Below are 23,689 nucleotides of genomic sequence, written 5' to 3' on the forward strand. Positions count from 1 at the left end.
ATGGGCAAAAGACCTAAACAAGCAATTCTCCAATGAAGAAATACAAATGATCAATAGGAACATGAAAAAATGCTCAATATCACTAATTATCAGAGAAATGCAAATCAAAACTACAATGAGGTATCACCTCACACCAGTCAGAATGGCCATCATTCAAAAGTCCACAAATGACAAATGCTGGAGAGGGTGTGGAGAAAAGGGAACCCTCCTACACTGCTGGTGGGAATGCAGTTTGGTGCAGCCACTGTGGAAAACAGTATGGAGATTCCTCAAAAGACTAGGAATAGACTTACCATATGAACCAGGAATCCCACTCCTGGGCATATACCCAGAAGGAGCCCTACTTCAAAATGACACCTGCACCCCAATGTTCATAGCAGCACTATTTACAATAGCCAAGACATGGGAACAGCCTAAATGTCCATCAACAGATGACTGGATAAAGAAGGTGTGGTATATTTATACAATGGAATACTACTTAGCCATAAAAGCCGACAACATAATGCCATTTGCAGCGACATGGATGTTCCTGGAGAATCATTCTAAGTGAAGTAAGCCAGAAAGAGAAAGAAAAATACCATATGAGATCACTAATATGTGGAATCTTAAAAAAAAAAAAAACAACAAAAACAAAAAAACTTAAATACAAAACAGAAACAGACTCATAGACATAGAATACAAACTTGTGGTTGCCAAGGGGGTGGGGGTGGGAGTTGGGAAGAGATAGACGGGATTTCAAAATGTAGAATAGATAAACAAGATTATACTGAATAGCACAGGGAAATATATACAAGATCTTGTGGTAGCTCACAGCAAAAAAAAAATGTAACAATGAATATATATATATATATATATATATATATATATGTTCATGTATAACTGAAAAATTGTGCTCTACACTGGAATTTGACACAACATTGTAAAATGACTATAACTCAATAAAAAAAAGTTAAGAAAAGAAAGAAAAGGAAAGGTGACCATGGAATACTATGTAAACAGACCAAGTTGAGTGACAAAACAAACAAACAAAGGACCATACAGACTCAAAGGACACAGGCTGGGGAGTGAGGTTAAAGAGGAGAGCTCTGAATGATAAGAGTTTTGACTTGACTTGATCCAATGTGCAGCTGTGGGCTCTTGCTTAAAGCAGGCCTTCTTAAAGGTTCAACTGGAAATAATGGGCAGTAATGGACAGGGGTGTAAGCAGGGAGGGGTGGTTTCTGAAGTCAGGATACCATTTCGACATTTAGTTTGAAGAATCCAGACATTAGATGAAGGCTGTGTCAGAGGAAGAACCAATGGGAATTGTACTAAACATAGAGAATTTCAGCCAGATATCAAACATCAAAACAGGAAAAGGTTATGCCTCTGCCCAACTGAGAATATTGGAAAGAAAAGCAAGCTCGAGTGGGAGTTTAATCAATGTCCATCTGAAGCCTGCACTTCGTTGGCACAGGGACAAATTGCCTGGATTTTCAGTATCAGTGAGTCAGGTATCTCTCTCAGTAGTCAAAGAAAACCTTGTAGTGATTTTCCATCCTGGCCTTTCACCCCTACCACCTTTCACTTGCAGGTTTCCCTTTGCAACTAGCAATCACTCTCGCTGGGACACTCAAAACTATGAAATAACCCCAGTCCAGTCATGAAAACAAGCTCTGATCCACGTGGCCAGTGACGGGATGTGCAGCATCTTAACGAGGGCCACGCTGCAGGTACCATGAAACTCAAACAGTCGGGACTCAAAAAAATGTAACTTTCTCCACCTGTCTGCCAATGAGATGTTCCTGAGAACTGATATGGTGGGGTGGGGTGTTTGTGATGTCATTCAATTGGTAAATGTTTTCACCCAATGAAATGAAGAGCTGTAGGGAGAAACAGGCTAGCAGGCAGATGGGGGGGAGGGGCAGGCATGAGGAGTACCGGTGAGTATCTGTTATAAGTAATTTACTTATAACTGCCCTTTGGTTAAAGAGTTGTTTTAATTTTTTTAATTTTGTTAAATGTGCATGGTAGACCATTAATGACAATAATCCATTAAAATGGCAATGTTCTAGGAGTGAATCAGACCCCAAATTAAGGTCAATCAGAACTGCATGGGGTTGGGGGAGGCTCCCTCACTGACAGCATTAGTATTAAGAATCAAGATAGAATGAGTTCATTCTTTTCAGAAATGTTTATTGGCTGTCTTCTGTGTGCTAAGCCCTGTTCTACGTGCTGAGTAGACTGCGGTAAGCAAGACAGACCAATCTCCCACCTCCTTAGGGGGCTCACCCAAGGATATGCTGAAAATAGGAGCAACTTAACTTCCCAACCCAGTCCAAAAGATCCAAGTGTCGTTAGTCCTTAGAGGTGTATAGGATGTATTCATACAAAAACATTAATGAAATGTAAAGGATATAAAGGAAACTCTAACCTGATCAATTGTATTGTAGCCACATGAGCTAATAGTGCTTTGGGGAGTGGATTTTTCCTCTTTAAAAGGAATTCAGAGATCTTTGTGGTGATGGGAGAGTTCTTTCTGTATCTTGATTATGGTGGTGTTTACACAAATCTACACGTGTGATAAAACTGCATAGAACTATTCACACATACATGCAAATAAGTACGTGTAAACCTGGTGAAATCTGAAAGAGTTCTAACGGATGGTACCAATGTCAATTTCCTGGTTTGATACTCTACTCTAGTACGTAAAAGTACCACAGGGGAAACTGGGTAAAGGACCTCTCTGTACTATTTCTACAATTTCCTCTGAATCTGTACTTCAAAATAAAAAGTTTTTTAAAAAGTAAGTTGATGGGAGAGGGTATAGCTCAAGTGGTAGAATGCATGCTTAGCATGCATGAGGTCCTCGGTTCAGTCCCCAGTACCTCCTCCAAAAATAAGCAAACCTAATTACCTCCGCCACCCTGCCAAAATAAAATAACTAATACAATAATAAATAAATTTTTAAATATCTTTTTAAAAAGTAATTTGAGAGTAAAGAATGTTACTGTGATTCATCCACCCAAGACAGAAGGCGGTCTGATTCTGGGACTACGGTCAGAGTTCTAAGCACATTCCTAGAAGGAGGAAAGGTGATCCATGCAGCTTCCTTAGAGTCCTAGAAATCAAGTTTCCTCTTTGGCAGCTCTTTTCATTCTTCCCAGGATGCCCACACTGGAGGCACACATAAAAAGCCATAGCAAACACTGGACTCCGGCTCAGGAAATTCTTCCAGAAAACCTCCCCATAACCCGCTTGGAGCCTTCTCACACATCACACACGGTTCTCGGTTCTCTTGGCTTCTCACCTTGGCTCCTTCCCTGCCTGTTTCCCAGGGGGGAGCTAGTAGCCATGCCCTAGACCCTTGACACTGAGCTAAGACTTCATGGAGCAAGATTTGGGCATCACCTCTTGGCTCCAAACACTGATACGTCTCCTGTCATGTGACCTGGACACAAGGGGGACCAACAATGCTCCCTGGCTCCCTACGCATGCAATCTGATAAAATTCTTTTTAATTTCTTTGTTCTGGTTTTTATGCTCATCTAGTACCAGTTGGTCATGATTTAGACTGTCAAGTGAACTTGCTCACTGGGAAGGAGTGACCAGAGAAAATAATCAATGTTTATTATCACAGTTATTGTATCTCTTGTTGTAAATAAATCAATTTCCATCCTGGTTTCAGCAGCAGTTAAGTCAGTCCCTCAACAGAGTATAATAATCATGACTTCAGAGCCAGGCTGCTTGAGTTTAAGTCCTGGCTTTACCCTCGCCAGCTCTGGAATCTTGGATATTACCATTCACTTGCTATAGAGCCTCAGGCAAGAAGCTCATCTCTCTAAAGCGCTTTTTGTTTTCTCATCTGTAAAGTGGGTGTAATAACAGAACTAACCTCTTAGGGCTGTTGAAAGTATCAAATGGAGTAATATATCTAACTTAGAGCTGTGCCTGAACCAGTGAGAGTTATAGAGTAGTTATTATGACTGCCTGGAAATTAATAAAATAAATGTTGAGGTCTATAAATCTAGGAGGCAGATCATGTAACTGTAAGAAATGAGTTACCCCCAAGTACTGCTACTCGAGCAGACCCAAGCTGAGAAATAAACCAGCTTCTGAGACTCTTCTTGCCCCACCCCCAGGCCCTGTAGAATTGGTAGTTGGACTGGCTGGTGATAAAGAAGGGACACAAACCAATACTAAGTTTTGCCCTTCAAGGTCAAAACCACTTGGCAAGTGATTCAGAGAAACACTCCAGTAGTTCATACAAAACTGTTATTCTGCTAAGCTGATTCACATATGGAATAAGAAGAGTTACAAAGACACTCCGTGTAATGGTACCTGAAAAATATCTCCAGTAGCAGGGATTTAAGAACAAGTTCTGACTGACAAAGAACCACATAAGATGAACACCTGTGTTTGCATAGGGTTAGAGGGAGTGAAACTGTTTCAGGCTCTATCTATATCATAACAGACCAACTCTTCAAGAAAGTTGACTGAAGGAACTAATCAAGTAATCAGCCATTCAATTAACTTGCCAATTTAGTAAAAGATTCAGCTAACTTTGTGTTCAATTCAGTCAAAATGTTTAAACACACTTTGCTATAATCACAGCCTTTATCTGTAGCTCCCTTGCCAAAATAATGAAATGGAAGTTCACCCAGGGAAAGACAACCAGAGTTAGAAAGTGATTACCCCCATTTCATAAAATTGCCAACACAAACTAAAAATTAGGTATGGAAAGACCTTAGAAAGTCAAGCAGAACACCTGACAGTATTACTATAATTAGTGTTGCCCCAAAATGTGATTCTGACTAAGTAGCATAAACAAAAGGCTTACCTAAAGGCCAGTCACAGCATAATTAATAAATATGAACATAATAGCTGAATCAGAGCAGGTAGTATTGGAATCCAGGAAGGGACAACTGGATAGAGCTGGTTCCTACTGATTCCCTTAAGGCAGCTGGGGAGGTGATACAGCTGTTTCCCTGGAGAGACACAGACCTGGCTGAAAACCTCTTTTGTTTTCCCTGCTGTGAGTCACCGTGTCTGTTAGAGGAGCCCCAAATGCAAAACCCTATGTCCATACTATGCGTAGATCTAGGATCTGAGAAATTGGCAAAATAAAATCTGAGATTTTTTAAAAAGCAAACAATTCCAAGGACTGATGTTCCCTAACTGTTCATTCCTAGAAGTGCTCCTAGAGTGGGGGGTTTGGAGAATGGAGCCAGAACTTGGAAGTACCAAATAATAAAAGCCAATATATTCTGGGTATTTACAATGAGCCAGGAACTATTTTCAAGGTAGTAGTGTTACAGCTCCATTTTATAGATGAGGAAACTGAAGCACAGAAAGATTAACTTTCCCAAGATCCACAGTGAATAGGTAGCAGAGCTGAAATATTTTATCTAGGCAGTATGGCATCAGAGTTTATTTACTCGAATACTATATTATGGGGCCAAACAAACAAAAAAAAAACCCTTAAATAATGCACTATGCAGTCAAATGAGAGACCAAGGAATCTATCAAGTCCCCTTTGGCTTAGAAGTGCCTCCAGCAGTGCGTGTCAGCACACATAAGGCCAGTGTTTGCAAAGAGGTGGTCATTTGGACCTGTTGAGCAAACCCAATGACATCTTTAAAAGACTGGAAAAAGGGGTGGGGGAGAAGTCGGTACTGTGAAAAATTACTATGCATCACTCTCCCTTTCGTGAACCTTGGTACAGCCTCTGCAGGCTGACCAAAGTCCTCAGGGTTCCATGCCTGCAAGGCATGGCAAACACTCTAAAGCAGCTTCCTGGCAGCTTACCTTTGCAAGAAAGACTTACAAATCAACAATAATGAAGTGCAACTCCCCACCCACGGCCCCGCCAGGCTCTGTGAACTGTTTGCAGGTCCTAGCACCTGTAGGACCCTGACCCCAGAACAAGGCAGGCAAGGCCCCCTCTCCTGTTTCTGAGAGATGTGGGAAAAAATAAAAGGTGTAAAAGCCTATTGGTGCACAGAAAAGAAAAGATCTCATCACAAAGTAAAGCTATATCCACCTGAAAGGTGTAAAAATATTGAGGAACAGAAACCTCAAGACCAGAAGGGGGCGCTCCCATACCCTGTAACAATAGCCAAGCCCAACAGGAAGAGGATTCCTCTCCTCTCCTGATAAGGGCACAGCCAATGAAAAGCCACGGACTCTGCTTACTCCAGCCCTCCTAACCTCCATTTCCCCTCTATAAAAGCGGTCTGCTTCTCTATGTGCAGACCGGCATGTGGCTGGACATCGTTGTAGACCCTGAATTGCTATTCTCCACTGATCCATAATAAACCCATCTTTGCTGAAGAAATGTCTGGCAGTCTACGAAATAACTGGTCAGGTCAACAAAGATAAAAGTAATTCTTATTAGTGAAACGTGAAATAATTAGTCTGGGAGCAAAGAATTGACAACAAAGTATGTCTCTCACAGAACAGTCAAATCTGGGCACAGATCAGAAAAAGAACCAGAATGGAGATAAGTGGATTATTTAGAAAAAGGGGGAAAAAAATCGTATTTAAAAATAATCAGCCTGATGCCCAGCTGCAGTTAAAAACAGCTAAAATCCAGGGGGGGAGGGTCAGCTCAGTGGGAAAGTGCATGTTTAGCATGCATGAGTTAATGGCTGGCTTTGATCCCCAGTACCTTTGTTAATTTACAAAAAAAAAAGTAATAATAAGTAAATCTAATTACCTCCACTAAAACAAAACAAAACAAAAAAACAGCTGAAATCCAAGAGTACGTTTACAAGGAATTGATGGTAAAAACCAGAGAGGTGTCCTCTGTCTACTCAGAGTTATTACTGGTCCCCACTAAGGAAGATGGAGGCCTTTTTTAACCTTTACTCCAGGAAGCACGGTGTCCTGAGCAGGGAAGGGCAGCACCACCCAAGCCACATGGGGCTTCCAAGGGAAGGAGGAGAAGGATGGAGAAGAGAAGGCAGACAGCTGTTTCTCACTGGGTTAAACTCCCACGAAACTTTTGAAATGATGCAACACACTGAACATACCAAAGAGAAAGGTCCCACTGGTGTGGATCGGAGAGTATTTTCTCCTTTTACTTGTAATGATTCAAACGCTGAGGGAGGGAAGCCAGACGAAGATGAGGACGCGGGTGGGGGAGGGAGGATCCTGATAGAGCTCATGTATGCAACATATGGAACAGGTTATCGAAGAAAGTGGCTCTCACGGAATTTGTAAAAGTTGAGGAGGGGCAGCTGTGCTTCTTTTGGAGACAGAAAAGATTGAGGGTGTGGTGAAAAAACAGCAACACGGGATTAAGATAAACCAAAAACAGAGGGGAACTATTCGGCCAGGTGAACTTTCACCTCCCCTAAAATGATTTATGTACTTACGAATAGCTACACTGGACTCGATTTCTAGGGGTGAAAGTTGCTGGTACTCTTGCACGAGTCTGGCATTTCTGCAGGGATTCTGGGCAGACTTACAGTTCTATGGGCAGAGCTAACGGCAAACACTCATGGTGATGAGGTTTAGCGTTTAACTAGAACAAACCACTGCTAAGTCTCAGACTTGAGCATCTCACTCTGAGGAGAAGAAGAGATGGAAGGAAGGGAGGGAAGGAAGGAGAGAGAGAAGAGGGAGAGGTAGAAAGAGAAGAGAGGATCTCATTGTATAGAAACTAGAGGAAAGAAGTGGCTCATTTTTAAAATTCTCTAGTCTTTATCTCTGTCCTAGAAAAGGATAGCTTACCACTGTCTCATTTATGACTTATGGGCATAGAAGTCAAGAGGGGCCCAGCAGTGGCTTGAGACCCTGTGAGGACCCAACCAGATCCAACCAGTGGATTTCATAATCGCTTGGGGCAGAGAGGGTTTGGCAGAATAAAGACTGTTAGCACATGGCTGAGATACAATGTCAAGAGTATCTAATTGCTGAACCGTCACAGGGGAAAGCAGGAGCCAGGATCCCAGGGAGATGAGATGTTAAGACTGAGAAATTTTACTGGGAGTCAGGTAATGGATGGGGAGATTGGGAGAATGAAGACTTGCCAAGCTAAGGCCCAATGAGTCCGCTGGAGGCTAACCCTGACAGCTTTACTAAGGGTTGAGATCCATGGAAGGGTCATGAAATCAATGTAGTCCTATTTCTCCATAATTAAAAAAAATAAAAAGGGTAGGTTGAAATAAGACAGACTACAGTAGACTATACTAGAAGTGTGCCTCACATTTTATACTAAGGATAAATATTGTTCAATGAAACTTTTAATTCAGGGTGTGTGTGCCTGTGTCTGTGTGTGCGTGCACTAGGTCGTTAGATAAAATACACATCTTACCATGGGTATTTAACCAAAAAAAAAGTTTGAAACCACTAATAAGCAGAGGCCCCAGGGAAATTAGGGGAAGAGGGAGAAAAGAGTTGTAAAATTCATGAAAATTAGAGTTCTTAGCAAAAGATGCCACAACAGTTCTAACGTCTTCCTTGAAGAAATTGAAGCCCAAAGTTCTACGGTTCAGGGCAGCGCAGAAAAAGGATCTTCATTACTGTAGTGTCAGGGCCGGACTTTGAGCTTTTGACTGCTGAGGCATCCATTTCAAAGACGTCCATCTTTAATAAATACATTACCAGTTGAATGACACAGCTACTAACAAAAAACTCAGATAAAGAGTTAGGCCACCCTCACCCATGAAATTTCCTTTCAGAAAGCCCTGGGTAACCTAGGTAACCGACCACTTGAGTGACTTCCCGTCTCCTTTCCTGTGCCCTAACTCTCCCATTATGCTTTAAATTAGCCAGCAGTGAACCTATAAAACCCTAGACATCCCACCCTTGGGCCCTAACAAAGGCAGAGACCCAGGTCTCCTCACGCGCTCTCTCTCTCTCTATCTCTCTCTCTCTCTCCACCCACCTCCCACATGGCTGAGTAGACTTCAGGTGTGCTGTGTACCCTCCAGGACTCATAAGTAACAAATCTCGTTCAGTGATAGCTTGACTGAGGGCATCCTGTGTTTACAATAAGACCTACAAGGACTGATCCAACCACAGCACTGGTCCAGTTTAGGGGGATGTCTGAGGGGCTCAACAAGTACTGTGGTGAGGCCTGCCGAGTGCCTCAGGTGCCCAGCAGAGGGCACCGCTGTCAGTAGGCTGAGATCCCCCAACAAGGCAAGCGAGTACTTTTTTATAACTTGTAAGGGGAAGAGGATGAGAGCGGAGGAGGAGGAGAGGGAGGTGCTGCAGACAAACTCTGCTTTGAGTGTCATCTTGGGTTGGCTCTACTGCTAAGGTGGACAATGGATTTATAATTGGAAGTGTCTGTTCCGTCACCCACTTAACTGAGATTTTGGGCAGTCATTCAACTTCCATAACCCTCAGGTTTTTCCTTTGTACCTCAGCAACAAACACTTGCAGTAAACCCTATGGAGTGCTACCAGTGCCCATTCCCCCTCTGCTTATTTCCTAACGGAGCCCTGACTTTGTTCATTCATCCAGCCCCTCCCCATGACCCAGGGGGAAACTGACTCCATGTCCAGCTCCAATCTATGTTCTGTGCCAATCACAGTCACCCCATCCTTTCTTGCCAGTAATTGGCCCGGGAACCCAAGCCAGTCACTATGGGTCACCACCAACTGCCCCTGCACCATAGGATGGACACATTGCCTAACCTGACTAATCAGGAGAAGAGAAGGACTTCTCTCCCACACTTGGGAAGGAGAACTTTTCTTCTTTTGAGCTAGACACGAGTAGTGAGACAGGTAGTCCCAGGTATTAATAACTGAGCTCTTATTACCACGAGGGGAAAAGTAGTCTTGGCTTGAGCTGATGCCCTGGCTCACAGGGTAGAAAGAGAGAGAATAGGACCTGAGTCCCCTCACCAACCTGCTGGATTAACAACCCTGAGACCAGGACACCTCTGGATTTAGAGTTAAGGCAATCGTAACTTTTCTTACTGTCTGATGCAGTTTGAGTTAGGCTTTCGGTTGCTTGCTACTGACTAAATCACAAGGCAACAAGGCTAAAGATTAAATTAGATAATCTACGTAAAAACATTTTATAAACTTCAGAAAATTTATTCAAATGTCAGCTTTTTCCAAAATTATAAAATTTTAACTAACCTTGATAGATGGGGTTTTTAGGAAAAATCCCTAACTATTATCAGCTTCATATTCTTTCTTTTGGGACATGCTTGCCCTCTCTTGACCTCTGAACAGGGATTGTATTCTGTACAACACCTATTGCATTATCAACACTTAATAAATGCAAAATAATGTTGTGTTAACTACAAATTGCCACCAGATGTCCTTAAGGCTTTGGAAACTTCAAGTGAAACTGATTGCACAAAATAGCAGTTTAATTATTACATCATCCATCTCAGTAATGGCAAGCGTCTGTCTGTCCTAGGGCCGAAACCTCAAGTCAGACCGCTGCTGCCGTGTTGAAGATCAAATGTTTGATCTGTGGTCCCTAAAGGCTGATTTTGGGAAGAGCCAACAATCAGCTTCTCTCTACATCATCATCTTGACTTATTTTGTTCAAAGACAAAGCTCAGCATCCAAAACAAGATGTCAAATGAGATGTCACAAAAAAAAAAGTTTCTGGCTGAAATGAAATTTAGAAAGATGAGTACTTCCAGCAGTGCAGACAAGCAACCAGAAGCATTATCCATAAGTAGTTAATAAATAAGAAGGTAGGATGACAAGGCTGTTTAGAAGAGCTACAAGGAACTGTCTCTTTGCTGAAGGGCAACGGGAAAGGATTCCTGCATCCTCAGAAAATGTTCCTCCCATGCAGTGGTTCTCAACCCTATCTGTAGGTTGGAATCACCCAGATGGGGGTCTTTGGGCTCTTGTTTTTTTTTTTCAATTGTTCCAGAACCCCACTGCAACTAATTAAATCAGAATTCCTTGGGGAGGGACTTAAAGTACATTTTTTGAACCAACATTATTAACATCACTTAGGAATTTGTTAGAAATGCAGAATCTCAAGCCCCACATAAGCCCCCATTCAAGGCCCACTGAACCAGGATCTGCCTTTTAACAAGACTTCCAGGTGATTCTTGTGCCCATTAAAGTATGAGAAATGCACGTTCAGATAACAAAGCAGCTTATTTTTCCTCACATGACACTTCCAGGGCTAACATTCTAGGGTAGCAGGGAAGTCCTACTCCACACAGTCATTTGCGATCCAGGCACTTTGCTTTATGTTGCTCTGTCGTCCTCTAGGACAGTGCTAGCACCTGCCTGATCAAAGCTGACCTACTGTGGGTTCCAACCAGCCGCAGGAAAAGAGCGCTGGAGGAAAACCCTCTGTCGTCCTGAGGCCTAAGGCCAGAAGTGCTACACAATGTTTCTTCTCTGAATTTAGGCACAGGACCACCTCTAACTCGAAGGATGTTGGGAAAGCTAGTTTAGTCATGTCCAGGAAGGAGGAGGGGACAGATTTTGGTGAACAAAGATCAGTCTCCATGCCAGAACATAGTGAGTGCCCAATAAATGATAGCTATGATTAGAGCTATCATTAAGCATTAATGATCAAATAATTATCATTAATTATATAGTAAAGGATATATGCTTCACAAGCTTAGAATACAAATACTGTTCCATTCATTCCATTCTTCCAGCAAATTGCTTGAGGCTCAAAGGTCATACCAGCAGAAAGTCTGGAATTCCTTCCTTGAGGCCTCTCCCATTCTTTCATCCCTATACAGTACAACATCCTCGGGCCTTTCTCAGTTCTAAACAGTCAATCATGCTTCCAAATGCCAGGTGAGAGAAAACTAGAAAGTTCCACTAGCTCACCAGTACCACTGCTTTGGTGGCTACTCATGGGCATACAAGACACTGGTCCCACCCAGTCCAGTGGTTGATTATCCCTGCCATAAAGCAGTCTTTGCTTCTCATAAGCCACAGTCACACCTCCACCCACCCTTTCAAGTCAAATGCATCTACTCGGTCATCATCCCTAAGCGTGAAACTATGGCCAGCTGACTGGGTGTAGAAAGGTCCTGTTTCATGCAATTGCTCTGGAAACTACCCCTTTCCACAGTTCCAGGGTCCCATGAAACCCTGACCCAGACCTTGAGTCCAGACTAGACATGCCTATGGTGAATTTCATTCAAGAACCCTTGGTGTTCTTTCTTTCCAACAAATTTCACCCAGTACCTCAGTGTCTAATGACATTAGCACTCAAAAGAGAAGAGCCAAGGACTTTATGCCTTTCCTTCCAGGGCGTTCCTTGGCCTCCTAGAAAAACTACCAGCTCCTATTCAAGACCAGTTCTATACACCAAGGGCTACGGTGAAGGGGCTACCTTTGTCAGACCCTAAACAAAAACCCCTTGAGAATATTACTGCAGGGATAAGAGGTATCTACTGGCCTTACATTTTTACAACTAAGGGATGCACTCAAGTGATTTTTCCTATTATAACAAAAAATCTGCTCCAAGGCTGTTGCTGGATATTAAAGGGGCTGGTACCATTTTAAAAACATCATCTCTGCAGTTTTCAAAAACATCTAACATCTCCTCAAGGCAAATACCATTAACCTTATCTGTTTATCATTTTAGAAATGGAGAGTTTAAGAGACCCCCTAGTCTCAATGACCACAGAGCCAGGATTCAAACAAGGTCTTTCTGACTAATAATAGTAATAATAATATCTAACCTTTATTAAGCACTTTTTATTCACTGTGCACTATAAAAAAGTTAGTAAACAAAAACTTCTATTAAATAGAGTTGAAAGACCAGAAGGGGCGACCATAGCAGAGCCCAAGAGGAACAAGAACGACTCTTCTTTCCTGGCAAGAACTCAGTCAAAATCCATGGACTCTTTGTTTACTCTAGCCCTCCCAATTTCCTTTCCCCTACATAAAAGAGTTCTTCCCTCCCCACGAAGGGACTTGCACGTGGTTCACGGTGGTTGCAGTCCCTGCATTGCAACTTTTTGCTGATCCTGAATAAACCTACCTTTGCTGGAGAAAGATCTGGCAGTGGCCCATACGGGGACCAGAGAAGACCCCTGACAACTCTGGGTCTGGTGAGCAAACAGGTGCAACAGCCACAATCGAGCCCACTGTCACCCACTACTTTTCTCACCAATCCTGCAGTCTGAAGGTACGCCTTTCTCCTCAATCCAAGCTCACTCCATCTTTGCATTCAGAGATTTCCAGGTTTTACCTGGGATCTATTTTAAGGTTTCATCTTTCTGGTTAAGTCCTTATTTTGTATATGAGTACTCATTTAGCACTTTGATCTGATCTTGAAGTCAAACTATTTCAACCAAAGGTGGCTGAAAATGCCTTTGGCTCATCCTTCAGGAGGAAGCTGCTTCACATGAAACTGTGGCTGGTCAGCCTCCAGCCTATTCCTTAGGAGGGGACTGTCTTCTGGAAACTGGCTGGAAAAGCCTTCAGCCTGGCTCCTCCAGGACCAAGCTGTTTCCTTTGAATTGGTTAGTATTCAGGCTTGCAAACTGTTTGAACTGTTCGAAAACTGTTCTTTCACTCTAGAGGAAAACCTCTGAGAAATGGGATACCAGTTATCCAAATATTTTGGAAGTGCCTCCCACATGCACAATGACTCCAGCCAAATTAATGTTTAAGAACCATGGTCCTTCCTCATGCACATTTCTAACTATAAAAGGACCAACCTGACCAAAGGCAATCTAGAGTATCAGTGGCCAATGTGGGGAACTTTTTGCAGTCCTCAAACTTAATTTCCTTAAAGCCAAATGGGACTGCAATAGGTCAAAAATTTCCAGAACCAAGTGGAATGCTTATTTCAATTGGTATTTTGAGACTTCCCAATGTTATGAGGGGTGTAAAATTGCCTCTCTATGAAATAAAATTGTAAGATTAACTGAGGCAAGCAATCGATTTAAGAAAAATAGTTTGGGATTAGCATATACAAACTACTGTATATAAAACAGATAAACAACAAGGTCCTACTGTATAGCACAGAGAACTACATTCAGTATCTTGTAATAACCTATAATGAAAAGAATATGAAAAGAATATACACGTATGTGTAACTGAATCACTGTGCTGTACACCAGAAACTAACACAACATTGTAAATCAACTATACTTCAATTTTAAAAAATAAAGAAAGTTTAAAAAGAAAGAAAGGAAGAAAGCGGTTCCCAAAGCCTTAAGCTCTTCTTCCTCAGCTTCTTTGCCTCAGGCTCTGCCTCTAGCACCATCTTCCTCTTTCCTTTCTACACCTCCTCTTTACCTTCGGTCCCCTCATACCAATTCTCTCACCAAACTCCCCCTTTTCTCTGAAGTTCTCCCCACTCTCTTTTCCTCTGAACTTGTCAGAGCCTGTCCCTTTAAAATTTTAGCCTTCTCAGGATCAAGGGGCTAAACCTTTAGTTTCTTCTACTCTGTAGACTAAAACTAAAATGCAACCCATAGTCAAAGATTTTCCCAAAGTAACCAAAAATCCTCACAGATTTGCTGAGAAATTTAATATAGTCATTCAAACTTACCAACCTGGTTTCTCTGCCTTATGTCACCTAGTACATACGCGTGGTGGTAAAGGCCAGGCTCACCATGGGATGGAAACTGCTAACTGGAAAAATCCTGGAAAGTCTCTAGAGTTACAACTGGGAGACCAGCCTGCTTATTCTATGGTCCGGCTTGGGCAACTGCTAGGCAACTTCATCAAGCAATTCCTAGGGCTTTCCCAAAGCCTATTGATTGGAATAAAATTCAGGCTTGCGCACAAAAATCTGATGAACCTGTTCATAATTGTTACAATCAACTTCAGATTATTTTTAAGGAAAATTCTGATCTTTCTTCAGATGTTCAGTCCACCAAGGTAGCTTTCACTCTATGTTTATTAGTGGGCTGAACTAGGACCTTTCCCTTCTAGTAAAAAGGACCAGGAAGGAATGGGAAGCTATCTCTACTCCATATTTAATCTGGCAAGCCAGCTCTCTCACATTCTAGATAAATCACCTCAGAGGAAGACCACAAAAATTCTTAATCTTCAGCTCCAACAAATGAAGGCTCCTAAATGAAACCAACGGACTCCTAGTTTCTGCTGTTACTGCAAAGACCCAGAGTATTGGAAAAGAGATTTTTACGTATTTAAGCACTTTAGGCAGCTTCAGCCCCCTTACTAGCCTTTCCAACAACCTTCCAATTCTCAAAAACAGGCCTCTGAGGAACTGCATGGGCTCTTCCCAGTTCTCCCTCTTAATCAGCTTTGAGAAACATTTCTCCAGATTGAGAACGAATCTCTTCCAATTGTAACTGACACTAGAGCCACACTCTCAGTGCTCAACCTCATACTATAAAGTAGCCCCTGCCTCGGAATAATAACAGTTCAACAGTGGGGATCTCTAATGACCCTCAAGAGGCTGCTGTCTCAAACTAGTTCCCTTTGATTAAGCCCTTTAAGATACACACACCCTTTTCTCTTTAGCTCCTCTGCCCCTACTCATTTATTAGGCCGAGACTTCTTAGGGAAGTGTCATACTGGAATTTCTTTCTCCCAAAAGGGAGAAATTATTCTAGAATATTACAGTAGTCATCAAAGTAACCAACCAGATGAACTAAATGCCCCTTTGACATCTTTAATCTCTTCAATCTCTGATGTTGTTAGAGCTGATTCAGGAAACATTGCTCATCTGTCCCTACTGAATCAGCTACCACGTTCCTTATGGGCAAAATCTCCAGCTGACATTTGCGAAATTCACAGTGCACCTCCCATCAAGATTCAAACGGACCCCTCAAAATCTCTCCCCAGAATTAGCCAATACTCTGTAAGTAAATAAGACCTTCAAGGCATAAAACCCATAATAGACGATTACAAAGCTCAAGGCCTCATTATCCCTTGTACTAGTCTCCACAATATTCCCATTTTACTGGTGAGAAACCTAAGAGCTACGGGTGGAGGTTTGTCCAGGACCTCCAAGCAATAAACAACATTGTTATCCCTCGACATCCTGTTGTTTCTAACCCTCATACACGACTGACATCCATTCCCACCAGAGGCAAATTCTTTACGATAACTGATTTATGCAGTCCATTCTTTAGTATTCCAGTTGATGACGCTGGCCAATACCTTCTGCCTTCACTTCGGAAGAAAAACACTTCACCTTGACAGTAATGCCTCAAGGTTTTCTTATTTCTTGCAAATCCTGAAGGCTAACCTGAATGATATAAAGCTCCCTAGAGGTTCTACCTCGTTGCAATAGGTAGATGATTTGCTTCTTTGCTCTCCTTCTCAGGCCTCCGAACAGAGAGACAGCATCTAGTTGCTAAAGCTTTTCACCTTAAAGGGACATAAAGGTCACCAAGGAAAAACTGTAGGTTGCCCAAACAAGGGTTCAATATTTACAGGGTCTTATATTAAAACAAAGGCTACATCTAGATCCAGATAGATGCTGTGGGGTCCTAAGTTTCCCAAAACAAAAACTAAGGGCCAACTTCAAGGTTTCCTTGGGCTAGTTAGTTATTACTGAAATTAGTTCTCTCTTTTGGGGCCAAACCTCCATATGTTTTAGTCAAAAATAACAACCCTGGCAGAATTTTATGGGAAGAACCAGAGACATAGTCTACAGTGCCTTAAAGGAGATTCTGATGAAACTATCTGCCCTTGAGCATCCCAGTTATCAAATCTCCTTTTCCCCTGTTGTATATGAAAAAGAAGGAAATGCCTTTGGGGTACTCACCTAAAAACACAGGGACAACCATCTACCCATAGGGTATTACAGCCAGTGACTGGACCCTGTGACATGTGGCTACTCCCCTTGCCTTAAAGCCATTACTGCCACTGCCCTTCTGGTTAAGGCCGCTGAGAGAATCATTGTGGGATCCCCTTTAACCATTTTTGTGCCTCATACAGAAGTCCTCCTGAATTCTCATCACACTCAGTATTTCTCATACAGTTGCCTCACCTCCTCACGACTGCTTAGTACTGATGGACCACTTCCTGATTCCCCGTGATATCTACAAGAAACTCTTCAGATAATGCTGACTTCTAATGGTTCACTGATGTCCCTTATTTAAAAGGTGAAAACAGCAAATACTGTGCTGGGTGTGCTACTGCAACTCCTTTTGAGGTTGTTGGGGCAACATCTTCACCTATGGCTACTCCAGCCCAACAGGTTGAATCATTTGCTTTTACACAAGGACAAAACTGCCAATATTTACACTGATGGTAGATATGCTTTTGGAGTAGCTCATGATCTGGGAATGTTGCGGAAGCAATGTAACTTTCTTAATTCCACTGGAAATAAAATTTTAAATGGCGCCTATGTTCAGGAATTATTGAATGCAATGCCTTTCCCTGCCACTTTGCCTGCTACTAAGATTCCAAGGCATTCTAAACTTGACTCTCTAGAATTTAAAGGAAATCGCCTTGCTAACATTTCCTCAAGGAATGCTGCCCTTAGAGGGACCAACAACAGCCAAACCTGTCGTGGTCCAAAGGGTTATTTCCCCAAATGATTATTTAGAGAAACTGGCTTAGAGAAGCCCAACTTTGGCCTCAGGGAGAAAAAGAAAAAAAAAAATCAAGACTGGAAATTCAACAACTGTTGGTTTGATAAAAGAGAGAAAGATCTAGTTTAGACCAAATAATAAGCCAGTCCTACTGGAGACTCCTCCACCACTGTACCTGCATTAAATCATTGGTCAACTGACAAAATGATAGCCTTCTTAAACCAAAATTGGTGGGGAAATATTAACAAGGCCACACAAAGTGCCTACTTTACTTGTCCCACTTGTCTCAAGTACAATCCAGGGAAGCTGTTCACATTGCTCCCACACATTTTAAACAGCCTAACGGACCATTTGAGGTCTAGCAAATGAATTTCATAAAACTCCCGCTGTCTGGATGTAAGTATGTTTTAGTCTTGGTCTGTATGTTTTCATACTGGACTGAAGCCTTCCCCTTCAGACTACTGCATCTCCTGTGGCTAAGGTTCTTTTGGAAAAGATTGTCCCTGCCTATAAACCTTTATGGTGATTGAGGAACCCATTTTACTGGTCAGATACTTCACCGAGTCTGCACTGTCTTCTGGCTTTATAACACTTTCATTATGCTTACCACCCTCAATCCTCTGGTTTTGCAAATTCACTAATGGCATTATTAAGATTCAGTTGGCAAAATGTACAGAGGCCCTCCAAATACCTTGCCTAAAACATTGCCATTGGTGCTTCTAAATCTCAGAGCCACACCTTTTGGAACTCAAACTCTCAAACTTTTGAGATAGTAACAGGATGCCCAATGCTCCTGCTTCTTTTGACCCACAACTGGTAAAAGTAAAGATAGTCTAATTTTGCAAAGACTTAATTGCTTCTATTAAAAATAACCAGAGTTCAGTCTACAAGTAGACCAGAAGTCCATCACACAGGGGTTCATGGGGCAGCATCAAAGTGGCATTTTGCTCAGACTTAGGCTGTCCCAGACCAATTCCAGATCTAACCATGATGGAGAAGAGTGAGTCCTGGGTTGGCTCAGGGAATGGTGGGGTTCATCCTGCAGGCAGGATATTTCAGTAAGCAGGGCAAACAAGAACTGACAAAGCAATCAGAGACGTTCTGCCAATAAATAAGAAATATCTTATAGAGCCCGGCGGCATGCAATCTGAGGTGATGTCTGTTTCAGAAGAAAAACAACAAAAAGCCAGAATATACGCTGCTCCTTCTAAGGAAGGAATCTGTCTCTTCATTCAAGGGCCAGGCACATGCCAGCACCGGGGGCGCAGAGGCACACTCGAGGTCTGCCTTGGCCCCCCGGTCCTCCTCTGTGGCCCCCACAGACTCTCCTGGGCCTGAGACGTCCCTGCACACTCAAGGAGACTCTTCTGCAGCCAAGCACTTCTGTGGCTTGAACAGACCATTCTTCACCCATGTTAGTAAGAATCAGGGAGAGGAAGAATTTTCCATCTCTACCAGCTTCCAACTCACAGGTCATAGAATCAGCTTTACTGTTAACATACAATGGGGATTCCCTAGCCCCCAAATACGAAGTTTAAACATAATCACTAAAACTACAGAGCAGTGGGTACCTCAGAATGATACAGACAATCAGAGATAAGGAACTTGCAGGGATAAGACAGCTTTAATTGATTTGTCAATCCAGGCGTGAAAGGATTCCAAAATGTGGCAATCTGATATTAAATTTACATCATTAATCTTACACACTAGAAATTGTCTTATCCAGAATAAACAGCATGATAACGAAATAAGACATTGTAACAGTTGCAATGAAAATCTCTTAATAATCAAAGAATTTCCAAATTGTTTCACTTCTCTGTCTTTGATTGCTCGCTCCATCTGTGAAACGAAGGTGTATTATACACAATCACAAAAGTGCTTTACAGCCCCCAAACAGTCCTTGGGCAGTTCATTGTAAGGGAGTAGCTCTGTTGGCTTTATCCTCAGGGGCTTCCATGAGCTTTTCATATGGGTAGAGAGTTTTGGGATTTTTAGAATCCTGCAGGCATCTTTTTAAAAATTATAAACAGTTAGCTGACATGTGGAAAAGTGACTGAGGAAATAGAGCAAACTGGTTGGCTTAAAACCCTGGGTCCCTCCCTAAGTGGAAGGCGCTGTGGCCAGCTGGGGACATGGAAGGCCACGAGGTACTGAACCTAAGCTCAGGCCTGTGAGACACTTCTGGTGGCCTCGTCAGCTTGCTTCCCACTTCACTTTCATGATAATGCCTAGCTGAAATTCCTCCTCCCACACAGGTCCCAACTGATCCTTTTTTCTTTTTCTCGGATCAGGTTTAACTGTCTGAAAGCTGAAAACCATTAAAAAAAAAAAGAAAGAAAGAAAGAAAGAAGGGGGGAGAGGTATGAAACAAGGAGGAGAGAAGAGGGAGCTGGACTCACAGACTGTAGAAGTGAAACAATTTTTTTTTAACTGTCAAAGCCTCAGACAAAGGCTGGACTACTGGTTCCTTGGAGGGTTGATGGGTTTGAACCATTACCTACATTAGCACTTGCCTCCTCAGGCTGATCTGTTCGTTGGTTGCTATGTGGATGGTGATAAAATAACCATTTGGGTGGGGTCAAAAATTGTGCTACCCTCTCAGAGCACATCTGCAAGTCCTGGCCTTTTGAACAAATGACTGGAGTTCACTAGGCCTCTGTGCTGTCAGAGGCTGCTTCCCAAATACCAACTTTGAGCCTCATCCTACCATCTGGACACATGGGCGTCCATGAAAAATAGCGTCCAAGGGGCCCGAGAGCATGAGAAGATCTGGCAAAAAGTGACAGTTTTGTCCAGTCTGCTGAAGAGAAATGTACTGAGACTAGAAAGACTAAGGAGGTGCATGCCTTCAGAACGTGTCTGCGGATCAAAATACACACTAACAGAGATTCTTGAGAGAGCCCCCAGCAGCTGTGTTCACCTTGGCATTGTTATCATTAAAAGGCTATGCTCATTTCTGGCACCTAATATTGGACACATTGACAGCAACAGGGTTGATGGAAGACGAAAGAATCTGTTTTGCAGCTAAAAAAAAAAAAAACAGTTCTCGGATTTCTCAGGCCATTTGAAATCACGCCAGAGAAATACTTGATTTCAGCATTCTTAAGCTCTCTGCAATGATGCCGCAAGTGGTGTCCCCCACGTGTGATGATGTATTTCAGGGCCAGAGTTTTCTCAAGATGTTCCAAGCCTACAGGCTCCTGATCCTTTTTCAAATTACAAAGATGATCGTATCCCAGTGAGAGTTGTGATTAGTCTAAACTCTCCACAGCTGTGAGAGATGCATGTACAAATTCCAATAAAGATTCTGCATGTTCTGGACTGAATTTACCTACACAGCATCGAGGCCTGACTCAGGCACCACTTAAAAGAACCAGAGCTGCCTCATTGCTATTCCATTTCTTCTACAACACTAGCTGCTGGGAGGCTGGCAACTGCTCTGCGAGGATGCCTCCCCTCACACCACTGTCACTGCCCAGCTCTGGGTATCTATGTAGAAGGTGTGTGATGTGTGGGGAGGAAAGCAGGGCCGTGAAAATCAAATCCAAGTACGTGGGACTCCACAGAGGCCTTGCAATTCGTTGTGTGAATAGCCAGGAGGATTATAAAATGCCTTGTCATTGAAGGGGATGGCCTGGAGCCGTGTGTGACCACAGAAGCAGTCCTTTCACCACCTCTGGTGAACTCGTTTAGAATGGCGCTAGCAAGAAGGCGGATTCAGAGCATTCTTCAGCTAACTTGGGATAGCCAACACAGCTTTCTTTTCTTATTTTGGACACTTTTTCCCAAAATATTTCCTTGGAATACTAAGTAAATGTAATAAGACACTTCATGCCACTTTTATTTAGTATGTTTAAAAATTGTGTCATCTAAAGACTCCTGGCTATCATCCTTTATGAAACATCTGAGGCTCGGCGTGCCTTCCAGGGCTGGGAAAGACAGGGGACAAGGATTCACATCATTGTCTAAAAATATTAATAATTCTAGAGATAATAAATAAGATTCTTCACTTTGAAAACCAAAAAGACCAAAGTAATATATATGGGGTTTTTTTTAATTATCTTCTAATATGATTTGCATGAATGCAGAATCTTCCAAAGTCAGGTATACATTCACCATGTACATCCACCTCCACTGTTTATAGAGTCCAGCAAAGTGCACCTGGTATCACTCCTGATATCTGGAGATTTTTAATAGTGCACTATCTATCATTTTCCAGTTTATCATACAGCCATACACAAACGTGATGTGTGGCATTTCTTATTGTAGACACTGAAGTTGATTTTCCTCTCTAAAGCAAACCAGAAAGGCAACACAACTGAAGTCAGAAGACCCAGTGAAGAGTTGAATGAGCTGTAAGTGAAATTCTCAAAACACCAACCTCTGAATGATGACATTTTATTAAAATGGGGGGTGGGAGTGGAGGAAGGAGGAAACAAACTCCAGTTTTTTTCCAATACCCATAAAACAAAATACACAACTAGAAACATTCCTTCTTTTATATTTTCATAGTCCTTCATGCAAATCTTCTACATGCTAATAGATTATTTCAACTACTGGTGGTATACCTCAGATTTCATCTTTTTTAGAGAAAAATAAAATTATTAATTTAAGCCTGTTAAAATGCTTGGCAACTATGCATTACTCCCCCGGAACCATATTGTAAGGGCAATTTCAGTATCAAGTGGTTTATTCCTGTGTTTCCGCTGGAGGCCAGTTTCAAGTATAATCACCCAGTGAGGCAACTTGGGGGTAAAAAAACCCACAAAACTTTAAAATATTGAGTGGGAAATTATACAAAATGCCAGGATCCTCATAGCTAAAACAAAGCTGCAGGGAGAATAACCAGGATAGTCCTACAGGTAAGAGAACCATTGCCCTGCTGGGAATATTCAGAGGTTGGTCTGATGGTAACATTAGTGGTTTGCTAGCAAGCGTTTGACAACCAGCTCTAGAGAGAAAAGCCATGTTTTGTAGCATTTGCAATTTCCCTGGTGTAAATACACCCAGGAAGGCTGACTTCAAGCTACCCAAGTGACATCACTGAATGGGAAGTTAAGACAAAATTCACAACAGCAACCCATTGTATAGTATTGCAGATCCAACAGATGTAAATAACCTCAACGGCCTAAATTATAGTAAAATGTGGGGAAATAACTAGACTGTGAACTTGGAGTATTCCTTTTTTTAATATAGTTCATTTCATTGTAAATTTACATAATTTAATTTTTAACAATGGTTTCAGTTAACGACTCGCTCCCCAAATTCATGAAAATTCAAAGGTGGGCTCTAACCAGCAGGTGCATTCACTCCATCACACCACTTCATGCTGCTCTTCAGGGACATCAAAAATATTCTGAACAAACAACAAACCAAATAAATGAAGCTACTAATCTACCTGGATCAAACTATCTCTAGAGTTTCCGAGGTTGCTAACCTATCTATCCCACGTTAGCAATACTCAAAGTTCAGGTTTCACTGTGAATAGTATTAACAGGAGTGCCCTTAAATGACAATACTTTCCATTTGTGTCACGCATTACAGTTTTCAAAGCAGTGCTTTTATGGCAGTGGGACAGTTTAACCCTGCATAGTGAATCTAACTCAGTGGGTAATAGCATTTTAGCGCCTGGTGGGTGAAAAGAGATTCCTGGGAGCTGTTTGTACAAGAGAGAGGCGGAGGGGTGGAGCTGGGAGCCAGGTAAGGAAGCCGGGAGGCTGGTCGGCTGCCCCAGGGTCCCCGGTTCCCTCCTGGAAATGGTTCCATCCCTCTGCAAACAGGTGTACATCAGTACTGGGCTTTCCTCCCTCTCTTCCTGTTTTCTGACTCTAACTTTAGCGATTTTATTCGAATTTCGTTTTTTACTGACGGGAAAAAAAAGGGGGTTGGATAGAATGTGCTCTAAGAGCCCTTCAAAAACCTAAAATTATTACTGTCATAACATTCAAATATTCTGACAGAACAGCTCTGTAATGTCTTCCTCGTGATCCAAACATACCTGTTACTGTAGCAGACATTTGTGTGCAGACTCTAGGCAGATCTCATAGCCAAAATTAACATGAGCAGTAGTCGTGGCCGAGTGGTTAAGGCGATGGACTAGAAATCCATTGGGGTCTCCCCGCGCAGGTTCGAATCCTGCCGACTACGAAACAATGAGCTTTTGCTACGAATTCTCCTTTTCATTCTGCAGGCTTCTCCACAGTTATTTAAGGAATTTATGAATGACTGGAATCTAACGGGGACCCCCAACGGGACCGGAAAAGGAGTGAGTGAGGGA

The 23,689-nt window shown here is 42.3% G+C and overlaps 1 long non-coding RNA gene and 1 other non-coding gene across 2 annotated transcripts in view; one reads left to right on the forward strand and one right to left on the reverse strand.

Annotated features, from left to right (window-relative positions):
- The window catches only part of LOC116659913, a 77,746-nt gene extending 54,238 nt beyond the window's left edge, over nt 1–23,508 (reverse strand). Inside the window, exon 1 of the long non-coding RNA XR_004315287.1 lies at nt 23,411–23,508. This is a non-coding gene — a long non-coding RNA (uncharacterized LOC116659913). The remainder of the gene's footprint in view (nt 1–23,410) is intronic.
- Nucleotides 23,478–23,559, forward strand: TRNAS-AGA. The gene has a single exon. It is a non-coding gene; the product is annotated as a tRNA-Ser (tRNA).
- The last annotated feature ends 130 nt before the right edge of the window (nt 23,560–23,689 follow it).

Source organism: Camelus ferus, chromosome 25 (assembly GCF_009834535.1).
Source record: "Camelus ferus isolate YT-003-E chromosome 25, BCGSAC_Cfer_1.0, whole genome shotgun sequence".
Lineage (NCBI taxonomy): Eukaryota > Metazoa > Chordata > Mammalia > Artiodactyla > Camelidae > Camelus > Camelus ferus.